General features: G+C 37.8%; 1 long non-coding RNA gene across 1 annotated transcript in view; it reads left to right on the top strand.

Moving 5' to 3' along the window:
• Nucleotides 1–12,248, top strand: part of LOC106537916 (uncharacterized) — a 120,287-nt gene extending 108,039 nt beyond the window's left edge. The window contains exon 5 of the long non-coding RNA XR_015696236.1: nucleotides 12,175–12,248. This is a non-coding gene — a long non-coding RNA (uncharacterized LOC106537916). The remainder of the gene's footprint in view (nucleotides 1–12,174) is intronic.
• The last annotated feature ends 2,937 nt before the right edge of the window (nucleotides 12,249–15,185 follow it).

The raw sequence follows: 15,185 nt of genomic DNA, 5'->3' as shown, positions 1-15,185 counted from the left end.
CTCATTCCTCTCTAGACTTGGACATTTTATTTAAAATGACAAAATGACAACTGTAACAATTGGCTCTATCTCACACCCCGACTTTGGGAGGGTGTACCTGTGGTAGGAGTCAACCATGGGAAAGACTACAGGCTTCTCACAGTCCCACCTGCTGTACTCAGAATTAATCATTTCCCTAAAGACCTGCACCCATCCTAACAAGCCTCCCTCTGAAGGAATCATTATTCTGGATTGAGTGTAATACCTGCATCTACAAGCAGTCAACACGATTACCTAAATGTGCACCATTTATCCGAGGGGTGTCAAACTCTATTTCATTGAGGGCTGCATCAGGGTTGTGTTTGACCTCAGGGACTGGGATGGGCATGGCCAGAATGGGTGTGGCCACAGCTCAACATCATTTATGTCAGGGGCACCTGTGGTGGCCCGAGTGTTCTGCAGCGAAAACAGGATCCTCAGCTCCGTTTTGGGCTGTGATGGCCTCCTGCAACCCACTGCCAGTGAAAATGGACTGTGGCCATCCTGAGCTCCCTTTTCACTGGCAGGGGCAGTGTTCAATGTTCAATGTTTCTTGGGCAGCCCTTCGGGCCAGATCTAAGCACCCCATTGGCCAGATCTGGCCCCTGAGCCTTGAGTTTTATTCCTGATCTATCCAAATCACACATATAGCAAGTGGTAAAATGTTCCAAGCAGTAGGAAATGTAGTTCTTTCACCCTAAGTCATCAGTAATTACACCATAACCTTAGCAGGTTCTCTGATATGAATTAGATATATGTTTATGGAGAAGTAAGATTCTAGTTAGTATGTCAGTTATAAATGTTTTCAATTTCTATATTTGTATTACAACTAATAATCTGATACCAAAGCAATGTCACTAAACAAGAGAACTTAGAATATAAACATTACAGAGTTTAAAGAACCTTTTCTTTTATGGACCTATATAGAACTGTATTCTGGAAATTTCTGCATTGACTTAAGAGAAGGAAGCTTTCATACAGAAAGAAATAATAGGAAAAATGAATGTTAATGCTAGGACAAATTCCTGAATGGGTTATTCAATAAAGCAGTGGGGTCAAATTTTTCCAGCTCTGTGGACTGGTATGGTGGTGCTAGGGGGAGAGCGGTTGGTTTCACACATGCACTTGCTGCTTGTGCAAATGGAGCTTTGCACACTTGTGTCTTTGCGTGCTGCTTGAGCTGCCCAATTTACAAAGGGCCGCCCTCAATACTGGACCGTGGACCAGAGGTTAGGGAGCCCTGCAATAAAGGGATGAGGCAGGATATTGTGAAGATGCAATAGTATAGCTATCAATTCCTTTTATGGGAAATTTCTGGTACAGCATTGACACACATTGTTTGTGAACCATTGTGTTTTGGTATTCATATATTATTATAAGGGACACAGTGGCTCAGTGGCTAAGATGCTGAACTTGTTGATCAGAAAGATTGCTAGTTGAGCGGTTCGTATCCCTAGCATCATGTAACAGAGTGAGCTCCCATTACTTGTCCCAGCTTCGAAAGCATATAAAGATGCAAGTAGAAAAATAGGGACCATGTTTGGCGGGAAGGTAACAGTGTTCCATCTGCCTTTGGCATTTAATCATGCAGGCCACATGACCACAGAGACATCTTCGGACAATGCTGGCTCATCAGCTTTGAAACGGAGATGAGCACCACCCCCTAGAATTGGGAACAACTAGTACTTTTGTGTGAAGGGAACCTTTGTCTTTAACGTGTATTATTATTATGTGTATTATTATAGCTGTGGTTATAAGGCATACATTCAGAATCATTATAAATATATCCATAACATTAGTAGTATAATCTCATTTATTATCCAGCAACCATTTGTAATCCTGATCAATCACAGCTTCTAATGTTCCTTAGAGTTTGATTCAGGAACCAAATTAGCCTCCAATGTACTTGCAAGATATGTAACTAAAGACTTATTATACTAATTAGTTGTTAACCTTCAGATGTGCTTCTGAAGACATGCTACTATATGAACAGATACAACTTAGACCAAATGGCAATCATTTACTCTTTCCTTTCAAAATAATACTTCCTTTCGAAAGGAAAAAAATAACACTGCATACATATTTTAATAAAAGAAAAGGCCTCTTTTCCAAAGGTTATTGTGTCAACATAGTTCATGGTGACCCTCAACCTTTTATGTTGTAATTCAACAGCAGAACTTGTTAACTAAATTCAGGGGAAAATATCACACTAGGTTGCACTCTGGAATTATTCTAAATTGCTAAAATTTTACAATGGCATTTATAATATAATATTCAGGGCAGTTTGTAGATACTTTTTCTGATAGATCTGAACATTATTGCTTTTCTACTACAGCATTGTAAGCACAAAATTGTAAAAACTGAGGTGGTTCAATGAGCATAGAAGACTTTAACAGAAAGAATTAGCACATAGAGGCATATGAACCTCTGCCAGAATATCTGGTCTGTCGTGAAATGTTAAATTTATTGTGAGTTGTTTAGTTTAATATGGTTATGGTGTATTAGAAGACCTATTCATGTAGGGACCAGCCCAGTCAGTAAGCAAGAATGGAAAAAGCAATGGAAAAAGCAAGAAGCAGAGGAAGATTATTAAATTAAAATATTAAATTAATAAAATATTTTAAGTTTTAATAAAATAAAATATTAATATTAATAAAATATTAAAACTTGGTTTTGCTGCTTGGCTTGGGGCCATAAGGGTGGTGCTCTTGAAAAACATTCTGATAGGGTGAAAAGATTTTCTCCCTGTGGCATCCATCTCCTTGATTCTGTTTTTTTGCATAGCTTTAAATTTTAAATATGTGTAGTTTTAAAACTGCATGCTTTTCTATTTTTCTTTTTATATTATATAAGCCATCCAGAGTCACCCTATTGGGCAGATGAGCATCTTTAACAAACAAACAGATGGAGAGGCAATCAGGCATGTGCATGCAATCCACTTGAAAAGGAATTGTATAGTTACACTATCACATCAGTCATTTTGACTTTTTGGCCATATCCTGTAGATATCCTAATTTGGTGGCAAGAAAAGTAATTTTGTTGGGATGATGGTATGGTTTTGACAAAAGAAATGGTACATACTTAACAGCTTTTGGAAGAATATTATCCTTCTCCAATGACTTGGTAAAATTATTTGTCAATTGACTCTAAAATGTTCATTGTGTCTTTTTCATTTCTTGTTACAGACATCTTCTCTGAAACTTCTGGTATGGCTCTCTCCAAATTATTTGCAATGAAATCTATTCTAGGGAATATATCTCTTGTGACCTGATCAAATCTTTGTTATCTTAATACTATCCTTGATTTCTGGTTTTGTAGATGCCCTTGAATACTTTGTTATTCTATTATTAATTTTTCAAATCCTTTGTGCATCTTTTAAAAATATAATAGATGTTAAGTTATAGTTTATATTTTTGGATTATTTATCACTGGGTAAATTCAGTATGGTAACTGGAGAAATGCTATAGAAAATGTACAGAATTTATTATTTGAATTATCTGAATCCCAGTTCTAAGTAAAAGGGGGAAAAACAACATTGGTTGTTAAAAGAAAATGTATTTTTGCAGGACTCCTTTTAACTCCATTCTTTTAAAACAAAATTGATTTTTCTTAAAAAAAGTATTTGGTTTGATATTATGCCTAGTTTTAGAGTTAGGCTGTCCCAGAGAGCCAACAGAAAACAATTTTATTTCATCCAAAGTTCAATCAACTAACGTTTACTTTAATTTCATTAGGAAATCAATACTGCAGAGATTATTATTTGCAGTTTTCTTCTTTAATTAATACGTCTATTTAAACTTTATGCTATCCAATATTTCTTGGAATTGCTTATTAAAATACAGAATTATATGTACTCCAGGAGTTGACTTCTTATATCAAGAATAATACCTTTTGGTAGGATGAAAACTAGATTATGGTGCATCCAGGATTGAAAGTGAATATAATTTAAGAATTCTGCTGGATCAATTCAAAGGCATATCTAATCCAGGAGTCTGTGTTGTGTACTGATTATTTAGATATACCAAGCCTGGATAAGGAACTACAATCCACGCTGGAGAATTCAGTTCTTTATGACTGGCAAGTTTTGCTCTAAAACCGCTTTAATTCATGACCATCAGAGCATCCAGTGGCAGTAGAATATATAAATTAGCTGTGTATGCTTTCTGTTATCACTAGAGGTAATCTTTGATTTGTTTAGTAATTGCTCAAAGTTAAATTGTCGCTGAAATAAATGACTTACAACTGGTTCTTGCACTTATGACCATTTCAGCTTCCCCATGATCATGGAGCCAAAATCCAGGCACTTGACAACTGCCATGTATTACAATAGTTTGAGCTTCCCGGAGTCATGTGATCACCATTTATGATCTTCCCAACTGCCTTCGATAAGCAAACTCAATGGGGAAAGCTGGATTTACTTAAGGAGCACATGATTCGTTTAACAACTATATTCACTAACAATTCACTTAGCAATCATAGCAAGAAAAGTTGTAAAATCAGATGTGACTCACTTAACCACATAATGACCAATAAATTCTAGTCTCAATTGTAGTTGTAAGTTGAGGCCTATCTGTACTGGCATTTGATTGCACTGAATGGCTTGCTTCAATTGCATTATGTATCTATTCTAATTGGACTGTTGTACATTTTGATATATATCCCTGATTGTATTTTGTTTTCTTTCCAATCAGTCTCTCTAAAAATGACAGAATTGTCTTCTGGAGGTTACAAGCAAAGAACTTACCCCTTACCTGCTATCTGATCCTTTTAACTGGAAATGATAGGAAGCAAACTTGAGACTACGTCCATGCACACTGTGTTCTGCACCACAGGACTACGACCCTATTACAAAATTTTGTACTCTGATAAACTGCAACACTTTACATCAGGGCTGTTAAATACGATTTCATTGAGGGCCACATCAGGATTATGTCTGACCTCTGGGGGCCAGGGTGGGTGTGCCCATGGTAGGCGTGGTCATGGTGGGCATGGCTAGCTTGATCACTCCTATTGGGGCACCTCTGGTGGCCAAGTGCTAAGGCAGGACTTCCCTCAGACCCTCCCTCACTCTCATTATAACCTACCTACCTACCTACCTACCTACCTACCTACCTACCTACCTACCTTCCTTCCTTCCTTCCTTCCTTCCTTCCTTCCTTCCTTCCTTCCTTCCTTCCTTCCTTCCTTTTCTTTTTCATTTTCTCCTCATTCTCCTTTCTTCTCCCTCACCCTTTCCTTCTTTTTCCTTTCTTGCTCCCTTCCCATCTTCCCTTCTTTTTCTTTGTCTTTCCTCTTTCCCCTTCTCCTTTCCTGTCCCTTCCTGCATATTCAAATGCAAAAGGGGAAATATTTTAGTTTGTTCTGCTGCTACTGGCAGACCTCTGCCAGTGAAAACAGATCCAAGGAGGGTTATGTGCAGCCCTCTCTGGGCCTGTTTTCAATTGTGATGGCCTCCTGCAACCCTCCGCCAGCAAAAATGGAGCTCCGGGGTGCAGGAGGCCATCATAGCTGAAAACGCACACAGCCCTCCCAGGCTCTATTTTTGCTGGCAGAAGAACCACGGGCTGGTCCTTCGCTGTTTCCAGGGTGGCCCCGTGGGCCAGATCTAAGCAAGCCATGGGCCAGATTGGGCCTTGAGTTTGACACCCCTGCTTTATGTATTTGGCAGTTTGATTATACAGCATTGGTTTCACTTGGGGGAAAAAATAACTTGCTTGTTAATTACAACAATCCTGGCATTTTTAAAGACAGGAAAGGGGATGGGGAATATATTAAGAAAACTGAATATAAGACATTATTGTTCAATCTTGATTCTGCAAGGGCCAGGTGACATAATTTCCCAGGATCATTTGCCAACAAGTATTTCTTTCAGTCCCTGTAAACGATGCTTGATCATCAATAACAGTATCAGCCACCCTAGCAGCCTCTGATTTCAATTGTTGTTGATTTTCTGAAGTATCAGAAACCTTTTCTTTTGATTTCTACCTTTGCTTTATTCATTATTCTTCATTATTATTGCGTCCAGTGGACATTCTGATTTTATTTCATTGAATATTTAATTCTTTTTCTTCTTGCTGTCCAAGATAATTTCAGTTATATGCTCCAGCACTGTAGGAAAAAGGAACACCTATTGATAATGCAATATTTTTTTGCAACAGCTTAGTGTAGAGTTGGACTACGAATGGCTCAAGACGACATGAGGCTCCTACCAAAATTTCCACATTGGGAAGACTGTGTTACTAATTTGGTACCTCCTTTTCATATTTGATTTACAAGTGTCATCCTGAGTTCATGCTTTTTTCATCATATTTCCAATAATTTGTGGGTGCATGTTTCTACTGAACTGGAAGATCAAATTACTTGGGAGTGCGTGTATATGTGTGCAAATTTGTAAAAGAAGAAAAAAGACAAGATTCTTTGCATTGCATTCTAAATAATGGCCTGATTATATTAGTAATTAACATCTTCAATAATTGCTTGAAGATTTGTGAAGGCTTGCTTGTTCCAAATTCTAAAAATCTTTTTGTTTTGCAAATTCTTTGAAGAATGTTTATAGGTCTATTATTCACAACGCATCTGACACATATGTGTATTGGAATCCTTCAGTTGTTTTATTCATAATTGCAAACATGACTAGAGTGATTAATACTTTAACTGCACTGATACAAAAAAATAAAAACATGGGAAATTTATTTTGGTTATAATCCTCTTTATATTCATTGTATCTAGATTTGCATTGTTGCCCCTTCTCTTTCCTTCCCTTCCCTAATTCAGCTGCATAGATTTTAGCTAAATTAATTTTCAGAATGACTTTATGATCCAAAGTTCTGTTGCCTTGCCTTCCCATTGTTTCTGCTTTAGGGAACTCATTCTTTAGGCCTGTGGTGACACTGAGGAGGTTGGGGGGGGGGGGGAGATTCTGTATGTTTTTTAAAAATACTGATGAAAATTAAGACCATGCTAATTTATATTGCAGATAAATGCCTGCTTAAAATAACTGCTTAAAATGTGCTTTGTTTTAAGTAGGTATTGGAATGGAAGAAAAAAGGTCCTTCAAATGGAATATAGCTAAACAGGGTAAGCTGATGGGAATGGGACAACTCACTGCAGCCAGGTGGGCATGACTCAGTGGGCGTGGTCATCTGGGTGCCGCCAGGTTGATATGGGTGAGTAGGCATGGCCAGGTTGATGCGAAGGATTAGGCACTACCGGCTCAACACAGATGACTCAGGGCAGTTGAGTGGGCATGGTCAGATAGACGCAACCACATGGGTTCGTATGGGGGGGGGTGCCAGGTGGGCGCAGAACAAGTTGCCTTGAGCAACTGGACAGGGAGACAACTCGGCACCTGATCAGAACAAAAATCACCTGGAGATGTGCTGGCAAACAAGAAGCAGGGAAGTAGCAAAATGTGAAAGCCAAAGGATGGATTTCTCCCCTCTCTTTGGAGAAATGTTCCATTTTCTTTCTGCCTCCGGAGTAGAGGTCTCTATGCTAAGTTTGGGGGCTGTTTCACAACATAGAGATGTGAGGATGATGATGCTTGGATGTAACCTCTACATTTATTTAGAGTTATAAATCCTCACAAAAGCATGTCTATTTGCAGAAATTTCACTGAATCAAGGAAGGAATTCATCATTTCCCATTTGGTCAAATCCACAGAAATAGAGATGAGGAGGATGGAAGTGGAGGAGAAGGTGGAGATAAACAGAAGTAGGGAATGCAAATATTTTCTGTTTTCTGTACAGTTTGATGGAGTTCTTGCTGTGACTCTCCCCCACTCTTGCTTTGACATTTATTCTGGCCAGATGATGAGTTGGTTCCACATCCAGTTGTCTGGGGGGCTAGTTCTGCGCCCTCTGTCTCCACCCACTTGGCTTTCCCCACCCTGCCAAACCCATGTGGTTGCATCCAACTGGCCACACCCACCCAACTGCCCTAAGTCAGCTGACCTGAGTTATCTACATTGAGCTGGCTGCATTTAATCCTTTATGTCAACCTGGCCACACCTACCCCCCCTCCCTGCCAATCTGGAGACACTCAGATGGCCCTACCCACTGGGTTAAACCCACCTGGCTACAGGGAGTCATAGACCCTAAGATGATAGTAGAAGCTGACTTACATTACTAAATAGTAGAAGCTGAATTACATTATGAAAGAAGCCAGGATATAAGAACAATGTTTAGGTGCCAGAAAGTATAAGAATAAACAAGAAATTAATTACTGGTTCCTTCATATGCGTAAACCAAATGAATAGGTGACAAAATGGCAGGCATTGTTCCTTATTGTTATTTCAATTGTCCCTGTCACGATGTTGTTGGGGTTTTTTTTTGCCAGTTGTGCTTATATTCTAAGACATATGGTAGGCTGGCTCTTCTCTGTAAGCCTACTACGCATGTCTCTTTTGCCTTTCTCTTTCTCTTTCTGTTTGCCTGATATGAGGATGTAGGCTAGGAACTTTACCAGAATGTAGTTATTAGCCAGTAAGTTTGTTTGTTATTTATTTTACAATAAAAATGTGTTTTCTTAGAATCTACCTTGGGTTTATTTTACTTAATCATAAAGTATACTCCAAGGAAAAACCACAATTCACCCCTCATCAAACACAGGGCTTGTATTCCAACCTGCACAGACCCAACCACTGGAGTTCATTGGAAGGATTGCAAAGATATTTTTAAAAGATTAAAACTTGGAAAAGAGCATGTTTAATGTCACTAGAGATCCCAAAAACACAGGAAACTGCCTTTAAAAAAATATTGTTGATCTAACTGCCATAGGCTGCTGTCTTCAAGATTGTTGGCACTTTGACTCCAAATTCTTCAGCTAGTATAAATATTAACACATCTGCACAATTGTAAACAAAAACAAGATATCTTGGAAATTCCTCTTAGAAGACTGTGTTTTCTTACATATTATATGAAGAAATCCCTATATTTCCCAAAGAAATATAGTTTCCTTGGGGCAAAATGCACTAAATATCTATTGTGACAGTTTAATAGTTCAATCCTTTCCAAGATTCTGTTAATTTAGTCATTTTCATAAGTTTAAAATTTCATCAAAATCAACACATTTTTAATTTAGTTCCACTGACTGATTATGCCACTGGATTCTTTCCCGACAATGTTGGCCTTAGTTTCACCGGTTATTCAAATAGTTTATTTCAGCTGTTATATGTCAGCTAAGCAATCTTGAGCTAATAATTGTCAAATTTCTCTGTTTCTCCCCTTCCCCCCCCCACCTCACACAGATACTGAACAAGGAATGTTCCATTCTAAATGCAACGCTTTCGTTATTTTGGCTTGAAATGAATCTTAGCACATTCTTAAAGAATGTTTTAGAAAAACATTCTGAAAGTTAATGAAATAAAGCTTGAATGATGATACATATGCATTTATATTCTTTAATAATGCTGAGCTTTAAGACAGAAACAAAATGTAGAATCATTATGAAACTAGCTATAATAGACTCATTTTTATCAGAACAGGGCATGAATAACTGTTACATAAAATCAAATTATAACACAGAATTAAAATTGAAACATCATCAAAAAGGAATAACCTATTACTAACTGAAATAAAATAGTGGTAAATCACACAAATATTATATGGAAAAGAAATCACTAGTAGAAGAGATTATACTTTGTGGTTCTGCCTAAAGACCATAATAAAGGTTTTGATCTGATTACTATAATTATAAATGGCTACTTGACAATTACACAGTGATTTAAGACCCAATATACTATTATTAAGACTCTGAAAAGCATCCTTCTTGCTCTTAGAACAATTTATCTTCTATATTAGCTTGCTTCTCCCTGGCTATTTCTTTTTTGCCAACCTTTGTAAACTGGGTGCGTTTCTGAGAGGCTACCACTGTGTACCATGATGAACTAAAATCCTTGGTCAACAGCTGAAACTGGCATCTGGACTGGGCTGTAATATCTCTGGAGAAAGGAGAGATCTCAAGATTTCCCATATGTATTCCAGATAGCTACAGTTTGTGAGCAGACAGCAGAAACTGACATTTTTGTAGTTAACTGATGAATGACTTGGAAATTGTGGGATTCCATCAAGCTTATAACTGTTAATTTAGCCTATATAGCTTAAGAGACTAACCTCTTAAGGGCTCAGAGGGAATTTAATACTTTGGAGTTAATTGAAAGAATCCTTTCTGTAGAAAACTGTTTATAGAATCATAGGACTGAAAGGGACCTTAAAGGTCTTCTAGTCTAACCCCTTGCCCAAGACAGGGCTCCTTATACCATCCTGGATAAATAGGTGTTCTTGAAAACCTCCAGCAGTTCAAAATTCACAGATTTAAGGAAGCAAGCTGTTCCATTGATTAATCATTCTCACTGCTAGGATGATGAAGTTTTATAGATTTTGTTTATCCTTAAGAGATGAGACATGGGAAAGAAATTGTTTGTTGTATTATAAGTTTATTTAATTTACTGTATATACTCAAGTATAAGCCTAGTTTTTCAGCCCACTTTTTGAGCTGAAAAAAGCCGCCTCGGCTTATACTCGAGTCAGTGAAAAATTTGCCCGAAATGGAGGAGAAAAAGGGGCAGGGCCATGCCACTGGGTGACGCTCGTGAATGGCCCAGTGCCCCTGAGTTTCCCCTCCCTCTGTGTCAGTTTGCCGCGCAGCGTGCACCGCACCATCCCCCCCCTCACGTTCTAATGTAATGCAGGGCTATCTTACGATTCCCCTTCCTCCCCCTCCTGCCGCTCTGCAATGATGTCCCACCTCCTCCTTGTTATGGCAAGCAGCCACATAGCGATGTCCCAACTCCTCTGGTACAGTGATCCAATGATAGGAATCACTGTGCCGTGTGTCATAGGAGGCGGGACATCATCATCACAGCGGGACATCAGCATCATGAGGTGAGTGAAGTATTTCATTGAATACACCGGTATTGTGTGATAATAATTTGTTATGCAGAGCAAATTTTTACAATGGCTACTGTATATTTAATGGGCACAGGCAGGCTGTATATGTTATTCAATGGGCAATGGCATTATTGGTATCTATTTTTATTTTTGAAATTTATCGGTAGCTGCTGCATTTCCCACCCTAGGCTTATACTCGAGTCAATAACTTTTCCAGTTTTTTGTGGTAAAATTAGGTGCCTCGGCTTATATTCGGGTCGGCCTATACTCGAGTATATACGGTAAGACTAACGTACTGTTAAAATAATGCTTTTATTTCTTGTAACTTATATTTGATTTCCAATATGTAGATTTGAATGATAATGATAAAAAGTGGAATATAAATGTAAAAGGAAGGATTTTAAGTGGTTTTTTTTTTTTTAAGATTTAGCCTGTAATAGGTATATTCTTATTTCTGATAATCCTTAATGGGCTTTTTCTGATCAGGACAGAATGATGAAATTTTAAACATTTGTTTATAGAGAATGGAGTAGGATATAGGAAGAAGAGATTATGTATTGCATTTCAAGAAATGGTAATAAATTGATAAATTGTAAACATTATTTATATTCATGATGATGAAGGGATAGATTTTCTTCTTTATTTTTTTTCTGGACTTTTTTCTTTTTTATATTTTAATTTTTTATTAGTTTTATTTGTATATTGTAACCTTTAATAAAATTATTTAAAAAGTGTTAGGTAAATTTCTACCTGGAGAAATTCTTTTGATTCACAAATTCATTATTAATTACTTGTCACAGAAAATAAATAATAATCTCAACTAACATACATTTTTGAAAGTAATTAATTGTGGAATATATAAAAAGCAGAAAAAACTATTTTTATTTCCCCAAAAGACAATTTAGCAAGATTATAGTTAACTCTCTGCCAAAAACAATCCTTTACACTTCATTGAGTAATGGCTATGGTATTCCTAAATGTTCTAGGAAGACTGGAGTAATATTTAGAAATAAGGATCAGTAACAAGTTTTGATCCTCAGGTAGCCTTTAGCTGGGATTATAAAATGATTTGGACAGTTTCTATTTCCCAAGTTGGTAAAATGAATTAAAGTTTCTCTGAGATGGATGAAATTCTTCAAGAGAAGAAATTAAAAGTTTCAGGGAAAAAATCAAGCAATTTAAGAGGCATTTAAATGGATGTATTAATGGTATCTGTGGGGTCCAAAAAGTTAAGATGCATGCTAGACATTCCACCCTACTTTCACAGACACATGTGGAAAATGATGGTGCTTCAAATCCTATGATTACTGCTGCCTCTGTGAAGATCTCAGACCTGGTAGGTATCCCAGTTATTAATCCTACCTCTAATTTTTACTTAAAGAGATTTACTGAATTTTTTGGAGTATAAGACCTTTTTCTGTCAAAAAAAGAGAGTAGAAATCTGGGTGTGTCTTATACACTGAATACAGCATTTTTTGCCTCCTGCCCCCTTCACCAATATAGCCGTGCATAGCCTTTAGGAGGCTTCTAGAGTGCTCCGGGGGGCTGAGGAGAGGAGAAATGAGTGGAAAATGGGCCTTTTTTGCTCAATTTTGCCCCCCCAGCCACCAGGAGCACTCTCTAAGCATTCTAAAGGCTATGCATGCATGCCCTTTTTTTTGACAAAATGGCCCCATTTTTGCAAAAAACAGGCCATTTTTTGCTCATTTTGCCCCCCCCCCCCCCCCGGAGCACTCTACAAGCCTCCTAAAGGCTATTCTTGCTCCTTTTTGGATAAAAATTGGGCCTGTTTTCGTGAAAAATAGGCCATTTTTGGGAGCTCTGTCTCTTCAAAATCTTGGCGTGTCTTATACTCCAGTGCGTCTTATACTCTGAAAAATATGGTAAATGGAACTAATATTCCACAATTTAGCTGCCTGTGATAACTTGCTTTGAAAGAAGAAAAGTAAGCTTTAAGAAGTACAAATTCAAGAGGTCTTCCAACACATGGTCTCTGGACAAAGCCAACTGGAGGGCCAATTTTTTTCCCCATATAATTATTTTTATATGCAACCCAACACTGCCTGGAACATTGCATGTTTATGTACTTTCTTGCTTATATGTGGGCTGACCTTTTTCTAAACCAAGATCTGTATAAATGACTTCCAACTTACTGACTAAATTATACCACTTATGATTTTTTGGCACTTTTATTTTGATCACTTTAGCTTCTTCCTCCAAAACATCACTAGTACCTCTAGAGTAACAATGCCAACCTAATGTTATGTTAGATTACAGCAGAACTAATTTATTTCCTGTCATTGCTTCTCCATTTTCAAAGGTTTTAATGTCTCATTCTCATCATACTCAATGCAGAAAGGCTATATCTGCTTATAACATAATTTTAGCTTACAGTAAATGTCACTGGGAATCTTTTGTTACATGTGCAATTTCATTTCTTCTTTGACTGGCATTCTGCTGTGGCCTATGTGTCAGATATGGCTCATTTTATTTGTGAAGGCCTGAGTGCGTTTCTCCTCTGTTCTTATTAAGGAAATTAAAATCCAAGTTTTTAATGCCATTGTAATTAGGCTGTAAATTAATCTCAGTATCTGGGAAGGGATGAACAGAAATCATTTTCTCATTCCGAAAGTCATTAAAAACATGTGTTTTCTGTAACCTCCTTGGTGTCTCAAACTTGGAAATTGCATACAGTTAATTCTTGACTTGTAACCACAACTGAGCCCAAAATTTCCATCGCAAAGCAAGAGAGTTATTGAGTTTTGTCCCATTTTATAATTTTTTTGCCATAGTTAAGTAAATCGCTACAGTTGTTAATTTACTAACATGGCTGCTAAATGAATAGTGAAGAAGAGTTAAGTGAATTGACTGTTTGCCAGTAGGTTACAAAAGGTGAACACATGACCCTGGGATGCTGGAACCATCCTAAGTACAGGCCAATCGCCAAGTGTCTGAATTTTGATCAGATGATCACATGAGGATGTTGAAATGATCATAACTGTAAAGTGGTTATCAGTAACTTTTTTCAGTGCAGTTTTAACATCTGTCACACATGTGTCCAGGATGAAACAGCCAGAGGCAAGCCAAATTTGAATTTGTTGCCCTTTTAGCTGACTAACAGCTGCTGCTGGAAGGCTCTAAAAATGAATTAATCATACTTTAAAGTCATACCATACCTTAAGGTCATAAGAAACATATTTAACATTATAAGAGTTGAAATACCTAAATAATCATATATTTTGTCTATCGGTGAAACATGAAAAATTTAAGAAATCCCTGAAGGATTCTATGGTACACTCTTACTCTGAGAGTGAAATGGATGATATCCACATTTGATAAATGAACAAATAAAACAGTGCAGAATAGAGTAGGGTAGGGTAGGGTAGGGTAGGGTAGGGTAGAGTAGAGTAGAGTAGAGTAGAGTAGAGTAGAGTAGAGTAGAGTAGAGTAGAATAATACTTTATTTGGCTAAATGTAATTAGACAAGCAAGGAATTTATTCCCAGTGCAGAAGCTCTCAATTGATAGAGTAAAAGATGAATGAATCTAGTGGAATTGGAAAAATCAACTTATTCCTCATAAAGCCATTTAGCTTTAGCAGAAAAGAGTTCACTATTACGATGCACAGTTAGTTTAAACAGCATAGAATAGATAAGTGAAGGGTCACTAGACTTACCTCACACATGGGTGCAAGGTGCGGTTTGGGTGTGGAGGATCTATACATGGTTCTGCAAAACAGCAATTATAGATAACAGGACAACAGGTAGTTTTCAGGAAAAACAGCAATTGAGATCAGGAGTGCTGTCACTAAGTGATATAGTTGTGCTGTTATATAACAGTGTTGCTTAGCAACTGCAATCCTGACAATCCTGGCTGTTACAAGCCCAACCTCTCCCAGATAAGGAGAACAGGGGGATGTGGGTGCTAAGTGATGAGTACGTCTCGAATGGGCACTAGGGTAAGGCAGAGGTGGCAGAAAGGTGGTGTGCTATGGGACAGGCACATATTGCAGAGTGCAGGACAGGTGCACTTTGGACTATGATCCTGACCTGCTGACTTCCTCATTGACTTTGCTTGAGGAAGTTGGCAGGGACAGTTGCAAATAGCTCACTGCAATGTTATAATCATGACCTGAGAACCTGAGCATCCAGTTTGTATCATGTGACCGATCATAGGGACACTGCAGCGGCTGAAATTGTGAGGACAGGTTGTAAGCAGAGGACTACCTGTAGTAGATGCAATGGGAATGGGAACCTTATGTTTGCATAGTTATAGCTGA

This window comes from Thamnophis sirtalis, unplaced genomic scaffold (genome assembly GCF_051295495.1).
Source record: "Thamnophis sirtalis isolate CommonGarterSnake01/CBP01778 unplaced genomic scaffold, rThaSir2_p1.2 scaffold_4, whole genome shotgun sequence".
Lineage (NCBI taxonomy): Eukaryota > Metazoa > Chordata > Lepidosauria > Squamata > Natricidae > Thamnophis > Thamnophis sirtalis.
The sequence above is the reverse complement of the archived record's forward strand: the minus strand, read 5'-3'. Positions and strand labels throughout refer to the sequence as shown.